The sequence below is a fragment of the Sceloporus occidentalis genome, unplaced genomic scaffold, assembly GCF_023333645.1.
Source record: "Sceloporus occidentalis isolate IW3139 unplaced genomic scaffold, rSceOcc1.0.p SCAF_2, whole genome shotgun sequence".
In the NCBI taxonomy this organism is placed as follows: Eukaryota; Metazoa; Chordata; class Lepidosauria; order Squamata; family Phrynosomatidae; genus Sceloporus; species Sceloporus occidentalis.
In genome coordinates this window covers 267,668,749-267,688,969 of record NW_028316982.1, presented here as the reverse complement: position 1 = coordinate 267,688,969, position 20,221 = coordinate 267,668,749, and the positions used below count along the sequence as shown (strand labels likewise).

Below are 20,221 nucleotides of genomic sequence, written 5' to 3'. Positions count from 1 at the left end.
TCCTGAGAGGCTGGAATGGCAATTTTGGGGGTGATTTCGACTCCCAGAATCTCCAAGCCAACATTTCCATGCTCATCTCAATAAATTTAAGTACATATGTTTGATGGATCATGGAGGGTCTTGGGAGCAACAATCTCTTGAGAGGCAGCAGGCAAACATTCTCAAATCTGGGTTGCCAATTCAAATCTAGTATAGTGATTGAAGGACAAAGACAGAGAACAGATTATGTGCAAATTACTTGATGGCAGCAGGACAAGAAAGGCTTGAAATCAATGCGCTCTGATCAACCAAATTGCTAGCTCAGCAATTTTAAGGCAAAGCAAAAGGAAAAAGGAAAAGAAACTCATCTATATTATATTAGTAGGTTAGGGGAATAAGGCAGACTTGGTGAAGCCTTGTGTGGTTTGCAAAGGCTGCCAACCAAAACCCACTTGGCGTCAGTGGTCCATTTCGGAGAACATCTCAAACAGCAGGAAATTCAAACTGCCACCAAGAGTTAAATCTTTTTTTGTGGGCTGGGAAGGAAATGAGCATTTCCACGACCAAAGGCTGCCCTTGCCAGATCACTTTCCAGGTCATGATGTGTAAAATTATTCTCAGCAAAAGGAAAAGGGGAGAAGAAAGAAGTTCCAAAACTAAAGAAAGGCGATAGGAATGTGTATGTTTAAAGTAAGGATGCCTTATTTGTGTACAATACATCATCTTTTTAAAAAATTCAAAGCTGGATGGTTTTAGTGTTGAATTATGACTCTGGAGACCAGGGTTCGATTCCCTACTCAGCCACAGAAACCCGCTACATGACCTTGGGCAAGTCACATACTCTCAGCTCCAGAAAACACAATGATGGGCTTGCCTTTGGGGCACCATAAATCGGAAACAACTTGGTCACACAACAACAAAAAATGATTTCTTGCAATGAACCCCCTAAACTGCCTTCAAGTCACCTGTCGAATTATGAGAACATCAAGAATATCATAGAGTTTTCTTGGACAAGGTATACTCAGAGGTAGTTATTCCAGCTCCTTCCTCTGAAATGTAGCCTACAGCACCTGGCATTTGTTGGGGGTCTCCCATACAAATATCAACCAGGGCTGATCCTTCTTAGCATCCAAAATCAGGTGCCTTTAGGATATTTAGAGCTTGCCTTTAGGCTAGCATCCACAAAACATTAGGGTAACTGGGATACTCTTTTTCAGAGCAACCTTACAACAGTGATCCCGTAAATGATTTGTTGCTGCTTATTCCCAGGATAAGTTCTCTTTATTCACAATGTGTGTAAAAAATCTTCCGCGATCATGTGACTTTCCCAGGATAATAACAGTTTAAACCCCTGATTTTCCCCGGTGTGATAAAACTCCAATGACCTTCTTTAAAAACTGTATCCAGAATCCAGAAGACTCCTGAACCTACTTCCCATCCCATGTTCATTGTATATACCTTGAACACCTAGAAGGGGCTATAGAGTCCCCCACATCCTTCTAGGAGCTGTGCAGGGGGGCATTTTTGCCATGTTTTTAGACCCACATGGGCCATTTTAAGCCCATGAGAGCTGTTTTCAATTTTAAATCATGCCTTTCCTGGGACTAAAATAACCCAGGAGGTGCAAAATATGGCAAAAATTTCCCCACATCCTCTAGAGGGTATTTGGGGAAATTGTGGGGCATTTTTTAATAATAATAATCCTGCGGGCCGCATGCATGTCCACCACTGAGCAACATGAACCAACACACAGCAAGATGAACAAGGAGTATGAGTCAAAACAATGCAAGCTTGCTTTGTCCCTAAAAAGGTGAGCGCCCAACTTCACAGCAAGTTTCTCCTTGGCTAGTAGTCATGAAAGCAGTATGCTACTTCCAGGTTCAAAGTCCAATATGATACAGAATTCTAGTTGCTGAGAAGCAAAAGCCAGAAACACCAAGCTAAAATTGTTTGTTAATGCTGATTCTCAACATCTGACCCCATACATTCACCCCATAATGAACCCTACAAAGCACTGCAGCAAACCTATCCTGCCCATCCAAGGACCTTTGGGATGGAACTACAAGGTGAAGTGCCTAGCACAAAAATGGCAAGGAATGTCACAAGGAGTCAGCTAACCATACGACTTAACATAACAAAATCCATGGATGCTCAGGTCCCATTAAATGCAATGGCATAGCAAAATGGTGTCCCTTATATAAAATGGCAAAATAAAGGTTTGCTATTTGGAATTTATATATTTTAAAAATATTTTAAAGCTATGGATGCTTGAATCCATGGATAAAAAATCTGTGGATACAGAGGGCCGACTGTATTCATTTATTTTTTTGGACCAGATGGCCCTTGTGGTCCCTTCCAGCTCTATGTTTATGTGATCCCACTTTTCTTCCATATGGGACCCAGAACACCTGACACTCAATGTTAAAACAAAACATCTAAAATGATCTGAATAATACAAAAAAATTAAAAAGCATTAAACAAAAACCCACTTAAAACATTAGTTTAGTACAATTAAACACACATTAAAATCTATTACATAGTAGTTAAACCAACATGCCCATTGCATTACTGCAACTGGTTAAAAGCCAAATAAGAATTTCTTTGACTGCTCTAGAAAAGAGAGCAGAGGGGTCCAGAGAAATAATGCAGTTTGACACTGCTTTAACTACTATGGGATTTGTAGTCTGTTGTGGCACCATCATGCTCTGAGAGAGAAGGCTAAATATCTCACAAATCCCAGAATTTCATAGCATTCAACCATGGCAGTTAAAATGGTGTCAAACTGCACTGTTTCTGTAGTGCAGATGCAGCCTTGGAAGAGAATTCCATAGCCTGGGAGCAGCCCCTAGAAGACTCTCCCGAGTCCTCACCAGATATAGAAGATTACCGCACCAGGGATAAAACGTTCCCCAATGCATTACAACGGGCACAAGCAGGGCCACGCACGGAGCGTGATGGGAACCGAATGGGGCCCAGAACGCTAGTTTACCGCACAGGGAACGCTGCTGCTGCCGCCGCCACCACCACACATTCCCATCAGGTTCCAGGGGACGCCATTTCTGGGGATGGTTTCGAAACAGTTCCTAGAAATGGCATCCTCTGGAAGCCGATGGGAGCGCACAGCGGCGGCGTTCCCTGTGCGGTAAACTAGCGTTCTGGGCCCCATCGGGTTCCCATCATGCTCCGTGCACGGCCCCGCTCGTGCCCATTGTAACGCATCGGGGAACGTTTTATCCCCGGTGCAGTAACCTTCATACTTCTGATGGTGGTGCAACCAAGAAAAAGCCCTCTTCTGAAGGACTTAAAATTTGGGTAGGTTCATACAAGGAGATATCATCTTTCAGATAAGAGCACTGTAGGTAAAAAATGACCCTGAGGCAAAGTTGATGTCACTCTGGCAATTCTCTTCTGCAATGGAATCCCAGCAGACAGAGATGAAGGCCAACTTCAAGGAAGTTACTACAATTTTATAGCATATGCTCTAGTGATATACATTTCTTGGCACACGTCTCTAAAAAGTCACTGCTCACATTCATGTGCCTACTTGCCACAGACTTTCTCAGGTTTCTCCCAGCACTCAGCCTCCTAAGACCCCATAGCCCCTTCTAGCTGTTCATACAATGAACATGGGATGGGGAGTAGGTTCAGGCCCCATCTGGACTCTGAATATAGTATTTTAAAGAAGGCAATTGACAAATCAGAGCCCATCCAAAGAAATGCAGCCAGAGATGTTTGGGAGAGATCAAGAAACAAAGTCCAGAGTTGAAAAACATTGCGTTGGATTGTTGTTGTTGTTGTTGTTGTTGTTGTTGTGTCTTCAAATCTTTTCCACCTTCTGGGGTTTTCTTGGAATGTTTATTCAGAGAGGGTCTGCTATTGCCATCCTCTAAGGCTAAGAGATTGTGACTTACCCAAGGTCACTCAGTGGAGGTTCTGTGGCCGAGCGAGGATTCGAACCCTAGTCTCCTAGTCATAGTCCAATGCTCATAGTCCTAATACCCCATGCTGGCTCCGGCGTTGCACTACAGCTCCCCAAATCCTCAGCTCGCAGGGCCAGTGGTTATTCTAGCTGAGGGATTCTAGGAGCTGAAATCCAAAAATATAACTTTCCTGAGCTCTAGCCAAGTCCTATGCCAAACGTTCCAAAAAGCTGAGTTATGTTTAGCCTGGAGAAAAGGCAATTAATGAGGGAGAGACAATAGCAGTCTTCAAATAGCTGAAAAGCCATCATGCAGAAGATGGAACAGACTTCTCCTCTCTTGCACCAAAGCCACAGAGATGAGAAGTACCAGGCAGAAATAGCAAGGAAGCAGATTTTAGCTAGACATTAGGAGTAACTTTCTAATGGTAAGAGCTGTTTGACAGTGGGACAAACTTCTTTGGGAAGTGGTGGGCTCTCCTTCTTTAAAGAGCAGAGGCTGGATGGCCATCTGCCGGGGACGCACCACCTCCAACTTGTATTGCACTGAGTAGGGACTTAGGAATAGGAATGTGAAAACCTTGGTAAACTGACTAGATGCAGTCAGTACAGGTTCTGCATCTTGCCACTGCTTCTTCAGCTGTTATTTTGTCCATCAGGGAGATTCCTTGGCTCTTCGTTCCAATCATAAGAGCCTATCTAAAGTCTGGCATATTTAGCCCTGGGGAGCTGAGCTTTGGCTTGCATCCTGAGGAAATACACCATGCACCTGATGCTCCACTTTGCCAGAAAGGTGTTACACTGGGGCTTATCCTACAGAATATGCATGCCTGGAGTTGAACTGGGCTTCGTATGACTGATGAGAAAGATGTCAAAAATGGCAAGAATTGATTTGTTCCCTGACTCATTGTTCATTTAAGGCATTTCTACAACTTTAACCTGTTGGAAAGTTTTAAGATGCCCATTGTGGTGTAGTCATGGGAGTGCTGGGTTAAGACTTTGGGAATCACAGAGTTGGAAGAGACTACAAGGGCCATCCAGTACAACCTTATCCTGCCATGCAGGACCTCTCAATCCAAACATACCCAACAGATGGCTATCCAGCCTCTGTTTAAAGGCCTCCAAGGAACTCCACCATACTTTGAGGGAGTGTGTTACACTGTCAAACAGCTCTTAACTAGATTCAACACCCCACTGGATCATGGAAATCCACTGGGTGACCTTGTGTAAGTCACATTCTCTCAGCCTTAGAGGGAGGCAATGGCAAACACCCCTCTGAACAAATCTTGCCAAGAAAATCCCGTGATAGGTTGCCTTAGGGTCGTCATAAGACAGAAATGATTTGAATGCACATGTCAACAAATACTTTAACCCTATGCTGTTGCACTGCTTAGAACTATACTCTGAATTTTTTAAAAATGTGTAAGCCCACTTGAGTCCCAGTAGAAAAGGTGGGAAATAATCTACAGCATTGTTACAATCTACATTTAAGGCAAGACAAACAAGGAAATGAGGAAGAGGAAGGGATTAAATTAAAATTGACTGTCCCTGCCTTGGTTGGCCGTGCTCCAGGTTCTTAACCCGCTTCACTGCTGGAATAGCACCTTCCCCATTTCTAAACAGGAATTTGAACCCTAACAGGCAAAGGTTCCCATTGCTGGGACATCAGTATGGAGCCTTCAAGGATTCCTGACCATGTGCAGAAGGCTACACACAATATGTCATGATGGACATGGAAAGGTTGGGCGCAGAGCCTGCTACTCTCCTCCGTCCCCTTTGTTCATATTCACTGCACTTATCCTACATGCCTAAAAAGGACATAAAAATTAAATGCAAGGGGGCAACTGTGGGGAGGATGGGGGGGATATTTCTGGCCAACACTTGCATGCTGCACTGCCTCCCCCAGCCTAACTATCACTTCCTGATGTGACATCAAGAAATCTGACCAATTCTCATATTTTGGTGATGAAGAACAAAGTTAGACAATAGTCATGATTTTCTGGGTGTCTTTTGTGGGGGTTTTTTCCCAAAATGCTTTCCCCCCCAAAAAAAAAAGTTTTCTTTTTTTATGGAGATGACTGGGGATTTCATGACCCATGCATGATCCATGAATTATGGCCCTATCACATATATCAAGGTTCAAATTCACATACACAAACTCTAAACGCCAGCACACCTGCTCTTTTTGATGAAACACCCATTACTGCCAAGCTATACAGCAAATAACAGATGCATTTCAACAATTGTACTATAATTCCTATAACCAGATCACTTGCAAGAGTAAGTAGTGTATTAACTCATGCTTGGTTGATTGGTTTTTGTGTTTTTAAGGAAATGGTTATGCTCAGTTTATTAACACATCTTGCTTCAGACATCAGGACAAGACAATTTATTGGGAAGTAATGCAATGTACTACAGGCACAAAAGACACTGCTGTTCTCAGCATTCCTGCTCAGTCCTTATACTTTGTTCCTCATTCAAACTGATAAAAACAGAGCTTGGATAAATTATTTGTTTGGAATAAAATTCCCAGAATTGCAACAGTCAGCATAGCCAGGGCATTTTGGGAACTGTAGTCCTAAAAGTAATGAAGTCCAAAAATCAAGTCTAAAAACATGATATTGGACTGTAACTCCCAGAATCCCCAGCCTGGTTCTGGGAGCTGAAGTCCAAAAAGCAAGTTTCTTAAGCTCTGGGTAAAACCATGCTCTCTCAGTTAATAGCCAATCTGGACTTTGAACAGCTAAATGCATTGCAGACAATGCTGTGCTTCACTTTCAACCATGACTTAGTACAAGGAACTAGCACCTGTTGAAATAAAAAATTGGCCTTTGGCCCTCCAGAAGTTTTAGACTACAGCTCCCACAATCCCTTACCACTAGCTATAAAGGCTGGGGCTTCTGGGGATTAATATCACTAAAACAGTGATCCCCAAGTCTGAATTGCTCCACTTCAGACTCCAGATGTGTGCTCATGTGACTGATTTTCCTTCCAGGTTAAAAAAAATTCTTTTGGACAAAAGGGTTGTAGTTTAGCCTTCACCCTGACATGCTATGTTTTTATGGACAAGGATAGTTTTGTAAATAAGAACCGTCAGCATTGTGACCCCACATATAAACCCCCTTATAAACCTGAAATGGTAACAATCCAGACAGGCCTGCCAATCCCTTCAAAACGGGGCAAGCGATGTTAACCTTCTGCTCCTAACTTTGGTGCCACATCTCCAACCATATTCAGTACCGCCACACATGGGACGCAACACATTGCAAGGCATCTAATTACCTGTAACTTATTGGCTGGCATTGTGTTAGTCAGTTACGATGTTGTAAGTTAGACTTTAGCCCTTGTAACTACTTCCCGTTCATATTTATAACCAGCTCTCACCTCCCGTCCACATGGGGGCTGCCATGATGATGCACGCGTGGCACAGTGTCCACACGTTGGTGTGCCACGCTTGCATCACTGATGTGCCACAGTGTGCTAATTGATGGCAGCGACAGCACGATTTGGTTGCTGCGGGTTCCCTCAGGAGCAAAAACGGGCGGCTCCCCCAAGTAATTCTTCCAGTTTCTTGTAACATTACTTTTAAGACCATTTTAGGAGAAACCTAATTACTTTTAACAACATTTTAGTGGCAATTTCACATACACTTTTCCAGCATTACATCATTAGCTTTTCAACCCCAAGGTGCTTCTTTAAGCAGCAAAAAGTAAGAGGCAAATGCAAGGAATAAAGCAATAAGATAGTTTTTTTTCCAACATGATAAGAAATAATGACAATGATTTACTGCTCCAACAATGCGAATAACAGATCAGATAGCTTTTTTAAAGGAACTTTCCAAATTCTAAGACCCTATTCTGCAATCCACATGCAAAACAAACTCCTCTTACCTTCCTTAAAGCTGTTGCTTGCACCTGGCTTGGGCATTTATTCCAGTCCAAATCACAGAGCAGGGTGGGGCAGGTTAAACATCAACTATGCTGCATTACACTTTCTTTGGAGGGCCATTACATCGGCGGAGGCATCACTATGTTTGTGTACTTCCACCTTCAAAATTATGCAACCAGTTTGACAAAGAGGCATTGGAAGGGAACTTGGAAGGAGATTTCAGCACCCCAAATGTGCAAAGTAAAAAGCAAACAGCAGCATGTAAGGGGGGCAGTATCATGTTTTTAAATATCTGGCACTATTCCAGAGCCACATTTGGAAAACCGGTTCATGAAAATGTATGGTGGAAGGGGATGTCGAGTGAGAATAGACAAAAAAAAAGTAAAGATGTTCTTACTCAGTTTTGAATCATCCTGTATAGAAAGTAGTAATCTTTGCTCTCTCCTTTTTGAAATACTTTCAGATTGCACATGGTTCTTGTTAACACACATCATTAAAAATTGTACAGTCATGATTTTTCTGTCCAACTGGGTATTGAATCTATGTTCTTCCCTGCTTCTCAACTGCCTTGCTCTGAACCTGCAACTCAGGGCAGCTTCCTTGACTGCAGTCTCTCCCTTTTTCTATTGCCTTCAACTTTACTGGGCCTTATTGTTTTGTTTTTCAATGAGTCACATTGCCTCATGATGCGTTCAAAGTATGCCACAGTTTAGTCATCTTTGTTTATTGGAAGAGTTCAGGTTTGATTTGCTATAGGACCCATTCATTTTTATTTTTAGTAGGCCCACAGTATTGATAGAATGCCAGCTTTTTGTTCCCAAGTGCCAAGTTGTTTCTGACTTATGATGAACTTTAGGCAAACCTATCATGGGGTTTTCTTGACAAGGTTTGTTCAGGGGTTTCACCTTTGTCTTCCTCTAAAGCTGAGAGAATTCAAAGATATAGCCGTGTTAGTCTGTAGAATCAGCACACAGGGAGATTTTGTTGCACCTTTGAGACTAATGGAAAGAAATGGTCAGTATGAGCTTTCACAGATTTCAGCCTAAATGCATCTGAGGAAGTCAATGAAAGCTCACGCTGCCAATTTCTTTCTTTCAGTTAGTCTCAACGGTGCTACAAGCTCTCTCTACATACTAAAGCTGAGAGAGTGTAACTTGCCCAAGGTCATCCAGTGGGTCTCCATAGCTGATCAGGAATTTAAACCCTGGTTGCCAGAGTCCCAGACCAACACTCAAACCACTATCCTACACTTGATCTCTGTACCAGATTTCCAATGAGCTGATTTTCCTCCTGTCAGTTTGTGTGTGTGCACATCTTCAAGTCACTTGTCAACTTATGGTGACCCCATGGATTTCCTAGGCAAGATATGCTCAGAGATGGTTTTGCCAGTTCCTCTGAAAGGTAGCCTATGGCACCTGGTATTCATTGGTGGTCTCTCATCCAAGTACTAACCACAGCTCCTCTTGGTTAGCTTTAAAGATCAGATGCAATCTGATGCCTTCAAGGTATTTAGGTCCTTCTTGTCAGCTTACAGACCTTCAGAATCAAAACTTCCATCTCATTCATGACCACAAGAAGCCATTAGTTTAACTGCATTATGTAAAGGGGAACATTTAGGCATTGAGTCCAGCCTGCTGAACTCAAGATGCTTCAGACTACAACTCTCATCATTTAGCATACTGGCTGGCTGTACTGGAACATGTAGTCCAGAACATCTGGAAGGTGTGGATCTAGAAAGTGCTGCACAATGCTGTCACTCATGCTCCGGCCAAGCTGAGATGTGCACTCATAGTGTGTCACTACCACAAGACATCCACTTTTTTGGATGGCTTTTAAAACATATACATGCTTGTTTAAAATAAGGTCCTTTCCATGCAAATTAGGAAGTTCTTCCTAAACATTAGGTCTCTATGGCTGATCAAGGACTCAAACCTTGGTCTCCAGAGTCCCAGTCCAACACTTGCAACAACAAGTCAAGAAGTTCTTCCTAAACTTCAGGAAGAACTTTCTGAATGTAAGTGTTATTCCAAAAGTGAAGTAGACCACTTCAGAGGGTAGTGGACTCTACTTCTTTGGAAGTCTTTAAACAGGTTGGATGACCATCTCTCAGTAGTGCTCTATCTGAATATTCTTGCAAGGCAGAGGGTTAGCTTATACTGTCCCTTCCAACTCTAAGCTCATATTATTCTACATCAGCATATACAGCATCAGCATTCCCTACAGCAGGCACAAGTTGGGGACTGACCCCCCCCCCCAGGAGCCACAACATACACTACCAAATTTGCCATCACACCAGGAGCAAGACATCCCACCCACTATAGTTTTCTTCTAAAGCAGAACTATATTTTAGGATGCTTCTTGAGTGCACAATTTGGCTTCCAAACAAAGTACATACCTCCCCATGCTCCTTGTTTCCCACTGCATCCCCTCAAACTGTTCCAGTTTGGTAGGGATAATTTCCATTAACTTTCTCTCATCCCACTTTTCAGCAGTTTTTAAAATGTCCCAATTTCAATCTCTCCTCCACCTCCACCTCCCAGTTTTTCCCTTTGCCCTCAACTGCAAGCTGAGTCTGCATCTGTGCTGCAGAATTAACGCAGTTTGATACTGCTTTAACGGCCATGGCTTGATGCTATGGTATTTTGAGATTTGTAGTTTTGTGAGTTAGTTAGCCCTCCCTGTCAGAGAGCTCTGGAGCCACAACAAATGATCAATCCCAGGATTCCATAGGATGGAGCCACGGCAGTTAAAGTCATGTCAAACTTCACTAATTCTGCAGTATGGCACCAACCTGAATTCAACGAGCAAAAGCAGTTTGCACTTAGTTAACTCAGAAAAAAAGAGAGGAGAGGAGGCGGCAGAATCTTAGCAGTAGGCTCAGGAAAAAACAAACTGCTGCAGCCTCTCTTAGCTTGTTAATTCTTCATTAATAACTTGGGCATCCCAACTGAACTATTTGGCCACAAAGGTCCCAGTTTTCATCTGTAGAGGTTATGCTAGTACCGATACAAATCTGGCAATGATGCTAAGAGCTTGAAAGACAGGAGGGGGGCTTTATGCTGCTCATTTGTTGCCCACCCCCGTGTTACAACCAAGGGTATGTGACACATGGAAAACCAGCAATGGAAGGAAGGATAATAGTGCACCTTACAGAGAGCCCATCTGTTCAAAGGTGGCACAGAAGAGAATGGAACTATTCTGGGACACCTTCACAGCGGAAACATCAACTCTTACAGTACACAATATTCCACACACATATTCCATTTCCTTTCTGTTCTGTTCCTCCAGTAAACCATGCCTCTACTCAACCATGCTATATACGCACAAACCATATCTTTCAACTGTCCCAATTTGCCAGAGCCAGGATCAAATAATCCTTTGTTGTCCCACTTTTTCAGTTGCTTTTAAGATGTCTCAGTTTCTTTCTCCTCCTCCCACATTTCCCCCTTTGTCAGCTTACTTCAACTATTGCAAACTGGATTCAAAGTGCAAAAGTACTTCACACTCAATGATCTCAGCAGGGAGGGAGGAAGAATCGAGGAGCTTGAATCTTGCTGTTCCCAGCAGACTAAGGCAAAAGCAAACACTGCAGGCTAGCCTAGCTTCTTGCTTCTTCCTCACTAGTAACTTTTGCCATCCCACTCTGGCACTCCTTGGTCACATACGTCCCAGTTTTCCTTTGTGAAACGCTATAGAGTATGACCAAATGTTGCATCCCATCTCATTTAATATCAGTTCCAGAAGGGTTGGAATACTGTAGTGGTTAGTGTAGTATAGTGGTTAGAGCTGTGCAAGAATTCCAGCTGAATTTGCACAGAGGCAAGAATCTTACTGGGGTCTCTTTCACACTACATAATTACAGTGGACCCTTGTTATATGCTGGGGTTTGGTTCCAAGATCCCCCGTGTATAAGAAAATCCGTGTATGCTCAAGTCCCATTACATATAATGACATAGCAAAATGGTGTCCCTTATAAAAAATGGAAAATCAAGGTAAATTTATACTTTTTGGGAACATTTTCAAACCGTGTATGCTTAAATCCGTGTATAAAAAATCTGTGTATAAGAAGGGCCGACTGTATAGCACTTTGTTTCCACTTTAACAGTTATAGTTCCACCCTATGGAATCCTGGGATTTGTAGTTTAATGAGACATATAGAATTCTCTGCCAGTGATCGCTAGTGCCTCATCACTCTACAAATGCCAGGATTCCAGCAATTCAAGCAGAATCTAAGGGCTAGAACTGTGTGGTGGGAAAGCAGCATGAGTGATCATGGGCCAGTTGCTCTTTCTCTCCACCTAATCTACTTTACAGGGTTGTTGTGAGACTAAAATAGATAAAGTAGAGCAGGAAGCTCCCTCAAAGTCACTGGAGAGAAAAAATGGGATATAAATGTAACTTACAAATAGCTATCTCTAGACGACAGGGAGTATAAAGGCATATAGAACTGCAAAAGCTGAACAAGAGGGCAATATGGAAGTTTCTCTTTGCATTGGCTTGCTTGCTGAATTCAAGTCATCGCTGGATGATGCTGTCATGAAAGGATGAGCATGCAAGTCTAGCACAGCCTTAATACAAATGCCTGGCCTCTATCCAATTATGAGCCCTGCACTTTTGAAAACTAGAGGGAAAACCACTGACTTAACAGGAACTTTGCTAAGCCTGCCCTTATGTGTGCAACACTGATCCAACGGTTCTGCTCTGGTTGTGACTTCACAGCTGGGTTTCAGCCAGCCTCACTAAATCACCAACGATTTAGTGTGGAAAATGCATCTTTCAAAACACACACTCCGAGAAGCATACCAATGATTTTTGCAGGCAACAGTTTGGTTAAGGCACATTAAACTGTAATCTACCTGGATTAAGAAGCATCCTTGGATACACAAAAGAGGGGCAATTTTAGGGAACAGACCCCTAATCCACCAAAAAAAACCCCAAAACACATATACTGGTATTCCCAGTATTTAGGGCAGCCTTTGTCAACATGGCATTATGAAGCTGTATTGGCTGACAATGCCTATCATCCACATTTTACTGGCTGGGGCATCCTATTGGTTGGGGATGAGGGGAGTTGTCGCCCAACACATTCAGAGAACACTACCAAAATGGAGAAAGCTTTGCTGAAGACTTTTGTGCACACCGGAGGAACCTTTCCTCCACTGCTCCCGAAAAGACAGGCAAAGTATTCATTCTGGGCTCCCATATCCAAACCAAACCCTTAAACATCTCACTACTGCCCTTCTCTCTTTTTCCTTTACATGATTTTTGTACAACATGAAATCAGTGGAGGGGGGGGAACCTGGAAACAACACAAAATGACACAGGACTGGGAAGAGGAAATTGAGGATATCGTAAGTATTGAAACTCTCCAGATATCATGGCCGAGTTGTGTACACACATTTACAGACACAAGTCCAAAACACACAGCAAAAATAATCCAGTTTGAGACTGCTTTAACTGCCCTGGAGCATCTCACACTGTAGAAATAATGCAGTTTGACACCACTTGTAGCTCCATCCCATGGAATCCTGGCATTTGCAGTTTTACAAGGTCTACACCTTCTCTTCCCGAGTGCTGGTGCGTCGCAAAATTAGAAGTCCCAGGATTCTACAGGATGGAGACATAAAGTGGGTCAAACTGCCTAATTTCTACAGTGTAGATCAGCGGTTCCCAAACTTTGGTCCTCTGGTAGTTTTGGACTCCAGCTCCCAGAATTCCTGACGGCTGGCCAAGCTGGCTAGGGTTTCTGGAGGTGAAATCCAAAACACCTGGAGGACCAAAGTTTTAGGAATCACTGGTGCAGATGCACCCTAAGAGTCACCATAAATAAGGATGGTTGGGTGGCAATGGATGTAAACCCACTGGGTGACTTTGGGCAAGTTACACTCTCTCAACCTCAGAGGATGGCCATGGCAAACCCCCTCAGAAGAAAAATGGCATGTTCACTTTAGGGTTGGAGGCACACAACAATATGCTTTTATCCTATGTTTTAATTAGTTTTAAACTCTTTTAAGTTAGGGTTTTTTTAAATTAGTACTGTTTATTAAATATTATTTATTTATTTATTTATTTATTAAATGTTTTGTTAGTAGTTTAATGTGTTTTTTGTTTGTTTGTTTTTTGCTGTACTTTTTTCTGATTCATTGCAAACCGCTTTGGACCCTATACCAAGAGAAAAGTGGGAGTATAAATTAAATAAAGAAATAAGGCACCAGCCATACTGAAATTTGGCAGGATTTGATGGCTTCCAAGCAACCCTTTTCCAAAACTCCTGCTCCCCCAAAAGTCAATGAACTTAATTGGAAACCTCCTCTCTGCATTCAATAAAACAAAAATTGATTTGGGAGTTAAGCCTGGGAGCCAATTTAAATTCTTTTGCTTCCATTTTAATCTACAGTTGTGTAGTGAGCCAATATGGCATAGTGGTTTGACCACGACTCTGGAGACCAGGATTCAATTCCCAGCTTGGATATGAAACCCACTGGGTGATCTTGGCCAAGTCACACTCTCTCAGCCTCAGAAGAGGACAATAGCAAGCCCCCTCTGAAGAAATGTGCCAAGAAAATCCCCTAATAGGTTCCCTAAGGGTTGCCATAAATTGGAAATGACTTGAAGGCACACAACAACAACCAGCTCTTGCTTGGATGACCCACCAGAGGATGGCAATGGCAAACCCCCTCTGAAGAAAGGTGCCAAGAAATCCCCATGATAGGGTCGCCAGAATAAAGGCACACAACAACAACACTGCAGTGTATATCTGTCCCTCCACATTTGTGGCTTTGACTTTTTTCCAGATTTGATTATTCAGAGATTTTATTAGTATGTTCTCTCTAGGAATATCTAGGTCCTCCAGTGCAACTCTATGGTCAACTTTAAACAAAAGCTGCACCAAAGGGCCTAGAGATTCCTCTCTCAGGTAGAAACATAAGTGTTTTTGCTATTTGTGGTTTCCTCACATTCATGGGGTCCTATGCCCCTAGCCCCAGTGAATGTGGAGGGATGAGTGTGTGTATGTGTGTGTGTTGTATTCTCTTCTTTGTCTCAGCTGGTTGTGGAGAGATGGTGCGGGAGAGAAATAGAAGATTTCAAAGCCCAGCTCCTTTCTTCCTCAGTCTTACCAGTATGAATTTGCCTCCCTCCTCAATTGAAACTGGGAAAAAGGAGAGAACTTAGAGAAGCAGATCCCTTTGTTAAAGGAAGGGGTCCCTTGGAGGCGCTTGCAGTGGCTTCTCCTGATGAATGAAAGCTGCGCTCAAGAGGGAACCAGGGACCATCCATCACTCGCCGGATCTGTCATTTCATTACTTTCTAGTTCATTCTTTTTGGACCGCTCTGGAGGAGAGGTTTTGTTTGTTTTTTCCCCATTTCTTTTTATTTCCTTTTTATTCGTTTACTTTTTACCTTCTGCAAAGGAAGCCGCTTCTGCCGCCGGCCTTTGAGATATCCCTGAGACCAAGGTGCTTTTGATGGAGCAGGGAGCGCTGGGTTCGAGTCCTGCTTTTAACTTTTGTGCCTTTTTTCTGCAATTCTTTTTTGAAAAATATTGTTTGTAGATGGCTTTGAGGTTATTTTTTTAAAAACGTTTTATCTGTGTCCTGCTGGGAGAAAGGCGGCATACAAAGGGCATACATACATAAGCAAACACTGAAAGAGAGACTTTTCCATGGGGGGTGCTGGGGGGGGGGCAAAATAAAACCCCAAAGGAGATGGGAAGATCCCAAAGGAGCAGACATCCCTCTCTGTCTCTCTGTCTGCAAGGTCCCTGGCTGAGAAGGAGGAGGCCCCCCACACACACACACACACAGAGACAGCCCAGCCCTTCTCCAGGCAAAGTCTGGGTCTCCCTTCCTTCCCCGGGGAGAAAGCAGGCCGGACAGAGGGCTGAGACAGTGTCACACATCCGGCGGCGGCAGCAGCAGCAGCAGAGGCACCGGCCGGCTCCCTTTTGCAGAGACCCCCAGACAAGCCACCCAGCTACCCTCCATCTCTCCTTCCTTCCTTCCTTCCTTCTCTCTCTCTCTTCCTTCCTTCCTTCCTTCTTTCCTTTTCTTCTTTCTTTTCTTTCCTCCTTCCCTCTCTCTTCCTTTCTTCCTTTCCTTTCTTTCCTTCCTTCTCTTTCTTTCCTTCTCTCTCCTTTTCTTTCTTTCTTTCTTTCTTTCGTTTCTTTCTTTCTTTTTCTTTCTTTCTTTCATTCTTCCTTCCTGTCTCTTTTCCTTTCCCTTCCCTCCCAGCTGCCCTGAGCCCCCCAGACTCACCTCCTGAAGGCTCTCCTCTTCCTCTCCAGGAAGGCAGACTGGGAGGAATGGTCCTCCTCCTGCTGCCTTGCCTTGCCTTGCCTTGCCTTGCCTTCTGGGCCACTTCCTCGCAGCCTCTCTCTCCGGAGCAGGAGCCAGCCAGAGGCCAGCAGGCAGCAGCCAAGCGCCCAGCCCAGCCTCCTCCGCTCCGCTCCGCTCGGCTTGCCTTGCCTTGCCTTCCCTGCAGCAGCCAAGGAGCCTACCTTGCCATCTCCTCCTCCCCCAAAGGACGACTGCAAAGCCCACCTCCGTCCCGGCTCCCGCCTCGCCCATTGGCTGGCCTCCCCCCACCTCGCCTCTCTCATTGGCTGATGGCCATGTCTTCCACTTCCCTCTTCTCTAGAGCTCTCTCTCTCCCTTTTTTTGCTTCTGCAAAAGGTACTGGAGTTGGAGCAAAGCCTAAGCATCGCGCAGAGGGTTGCATCCGCACTGCAGAAATAATGCAGTTTGACACCACTTTGACTGCCCTGGCTCCAGGCAAAGGGAGTCTAGGGACTGCAGTTTGGGAGCTGTAGGGGCAAAGGAGTCCGACAATTGTATGCAGAGCTTACTGTAAGAAAAGCAGCCTTGGACACAGAGAAAGGAGGAGTGAAAATAGGAGGAAGGCACATCAACAGTCTGAGATGGGCAGATGACACCCTCATACTAGCAGAAAACCTCCACCACCTGAAACACCTGCTAAGGAAGGCCAAGGGAGAAAGTGCAAAAGCAGGACAGAAAGGAAACAAGAATAATGACCACAGACAATCTAGACAAATTCAGCCTCTAGACCAGTCATGGTGAACCTTTTCGAGGCCGAGTGCCCAAACTGCAACCCAAAACCCACTTATTTATTGCAAAGTGCCATGTCCCTCTGGCTTTCTAGTAACAAACTCTGGCAAACTCTGTGCTGGGGTGATGATGGCACATGTGCCCACAGAGAGGGCTCTGAGTGCCACCTCTGGCACACGTGCCATAGGTTCGCCATCACTGCTCTAGACAATGAAGAAACAGAAATAGTAAAAGCATTCTCAAGCCTGGGATCAAACATTGACAGAAACGGAGACTGCAGTCAAGAAATCAGAAGAAGGCTAAGAATGGAGAGGGCAGCTATGAAACAACTAGAAAAGGTCCTAAAGAGCAAAGATCTACAATTAAGCATGAAAGTTAGAATCATACAAGCAATTCTATTCTCCATTACCCTGCATGGATCTGAGAGTGGGACGGTTAACAAAATGGACCAAAAGAGAATACGTTCGTTTGAGATGTGATACTGGAGAAGAATGCTGAGGATCCTGTGGACAGCAAAAAGAACAAATAGGTGGGTTCTAGAGCAGATCAAGCCCAAAATTTCCTTGAAGGCAAAGATGGCTAAACTGAGGCTGTCTGACTTTGGTCACATCATGAGAAGACACAACTCATTAGAAAAGATATTAATGTTGGGAAAAGCAGAAGGAAGTAGGAAGAGAAGAAGGCCACATGTTAGATGGATGGACTCCGTTAAGGAGGTCACTGGTATGAATCTGCAGAAACTGGGAAGACTAGTGGAGGAGAAGGGGTCTCAGAGATGTCTCATCCACAGGGTCACCATGAGTTGAGATCGACTTGAAGGCGGTTAACAACAACAACAACAACGATATTGTGAAGTTGAAGGCTTTCATGGCCGGCATCCATAGTTTTTTCTGGCGTTTTTCAGGCTATGTGGCCATGTTCTAGAAGAGTTTCTTCCTGCCGTTTTGCCAGCATCTGTGGCTGGCATCTTCAGAGAATGTTTGAAGCATTCTCTGAAGATGCCAGCCACAGATGCTGGCGAAATGACAGGAATAAACTCTTCTAGAACATGGCCACATAGCCTGAAAAACCCACAACTACAAATGATATTGTAATTTAAAGATATACTTTTAATTTTGCTAGTACAGTGCGCCTGCATCATACACAGGCGCATTATATGCTGCTTTTAGCATATGCTGAAAGCAGCACTGGAAGAAGCAGCGCCATGCGCCGGAAGAAAAAATGGTAAGTGTGCCCATGGCGCGTGCGCACTGCCACACCACACCGCTCCAAGCACAAGCCTCATTACTTGTAATGGGGCTTGAGCATATGCACTATTTCTTTTACGCGTGGGGTGTGTGTCCAGAATGGATCCCCTGCATAAAAGAAGGGCGCACTGTAGTTTATGCCACAGCTATTACCATTACATTCAGTAATATAGAAGGATTATGATTCATGAGTAACTTTAGTACAAAATGCATTACTAAGCATTCTATTTGGTATGATATGAGAGGAGGTCAATGATGACACCATGAGTTACAGCACCGGGTGATGCCAACCCTAGTCATGTGACTGAGTGTGGGTAACAACAGGTTAACACAGCTACCTATCTGGAACATGTGTCTTTTTCTATAGAAAGTCTGCAATCGGAAAAGTGGCATTCTGGAAAATCAAGTGATAGTTTTTTGTGGGTTTTTTGGGCTTTGTGACCATGTTCTGGAAGACTTTATTCCTGATGTTTTGCCAGCAGCTGTGGCTGGCATTTTCAGAGAATGCTGACATGGAAGTGAGTGGTATATATATACTCTGTAGCCCTTGGTTAAGAGGAAGTATTTACACGTTAATCTCTGTGTTGGTCTGTTGTTGAATGGCACATGTCAATTTGTGTAATGATCCATTTTCTACTGGGAAATCCCCCTCTCCCTGGGTGCTTTTCATCTGCACTTGCTGGGTCTTGATTCTGGTGTTTTTCAGGACTGGTAGCCAAACTTTGTTTATTTTAAGGGTTTCTTCTTTCCTGTTGAAGTTGTCCAGGTGTTTGTGGATTTCAGTGGCTTCCCTGTGCATTCTGACCTGATGGTTGTTGGCATGGTCCAGAATTTCAGTGTTTTCAAATAGCATTTTATGCCCAGGATGGTTTATAACATGTTCTGCTACTGCTGATTTTTCCGGCTGACCCAGTCTGTAGTGTTTCTCGTGTTTCTCAATTCGTGTTTGAACACTGCGTTTGGTGGTCCCTATGTAGACGTGTCTGCAGCTGCACGGTATGCTGTAAACTCGGTATGGGGTAACATGTAAATCACTTCCTCTCAACCTAGGATCACAGTATATATATACACCCCACGCACTTCATGCCACCATTATGAAGACACCAGCCACAGATGCTAGCTAAACATCAGGAATAATCTCTTCCAGAACATGGCCACATAGCACAAAAAGCTGTGGGTTCTGGCCATGAAAGCCTTCGACTTCACAAAATCAAGTGAGTTGGTAGCCAGCTGCCATCTCTGTCTTAATCTGGAAAGAGAGCAGAAAGAAACCTTCCTTGGTGGTCAGGCATCCCAAAATCTTCTTGTGTTTCCTCCTACCCCCCAAACTCTCCATCCCATTCCCTTCCGCCACTACTTTTTGGGAGCAAAGCATTTGTGGCAGCTTCGAAATCCCTGTCCATCCCTCCTTCCAGGCCTGAAGAAGGTGGAGGAGGCCACAGATCCCTCTGCCTGCTGGGAATGTTGATTCATCACAGATTCACAGCTCCTGACAGCTTTCCCTGCTAATATGCCTCCAGGGGTCATTGCATTGTTTCCTCCAAAGCTGTTTTCTCCCCAGTTGGGGTTATGCAAGAAACTGACACAGAGAGGAATGTTGTGCCTTTGCACTCCAGACAAGAGCTTGAGATTTCATTCACAGCTTTTGGGGTGGGACACCTGCTGATCCCCTGCAAAAGGGAGGAGGAGGAGAAAGAGCAACTTGCCAGATGAAATAAGAGCCCTTGCTAGCAATTCTTTTATTTTATTTGTCACTGTTATGTCCTGCTTATCTTCCACTGAACTCCAAGGGGCATACATGGCTCTCTCTGCTCTTTCCTACTTTACCTTTACACTAGCCCCAGGGTTATCTATGGAGAGGTTCATGGCTCAACAGGTTGGGGGAGTAAAATACAGATCTGACAAATCTCACACAGTCCCCATTTCTAACCACTACATGAGATGGAGAGTAACCACGCACTATGCACCCCAGAAAGTGGCTTTTTGCTTTTAAAGTCATAAGTTTAACTTGGAGCCATGTTTCCAACAACGGTTTTTCAGAAATTCTGTTCTAGTAACCTAAAGGCACCAGATCCCCTCTGAGCTTGGAAGCTATGCAGGGTCAGCCCTGATTAGTCCTTGGA

General features: G+C 44.0%; 1 protein-coding gene across 3 annotated transcripts in view; it reads right to left on the bottom strand.

Moving 5' to 3' along the window:
• The window catches only part of PAK1 (p21 (RAC1) activated kinase 1), a 118,750-nt gene that overhangs the window by 91,989 nt on the left and 6,540 nt on the right, over nucleotides 1-20,221 (bottom strand). The window contains exon 1 of one of the 3 annotated variants that reach the window (XM_089512988.1): nucleotides 16,042-16,256. The exons of 1 other annotated variant lie outside the window; for it this stretch is intronic. The gene's annotated coding sequence lies outside the window, so the exon portion shown is untranslated. Of the gene's footprint in view, nucleotides 1-15,187; nucleotides 15,563-16,041; nucleotides 16,257-20,221 lie in introns of those variants that run through there. One more of the 3 variants, XM_089512989.1, reaches the window with a different exon arrangement.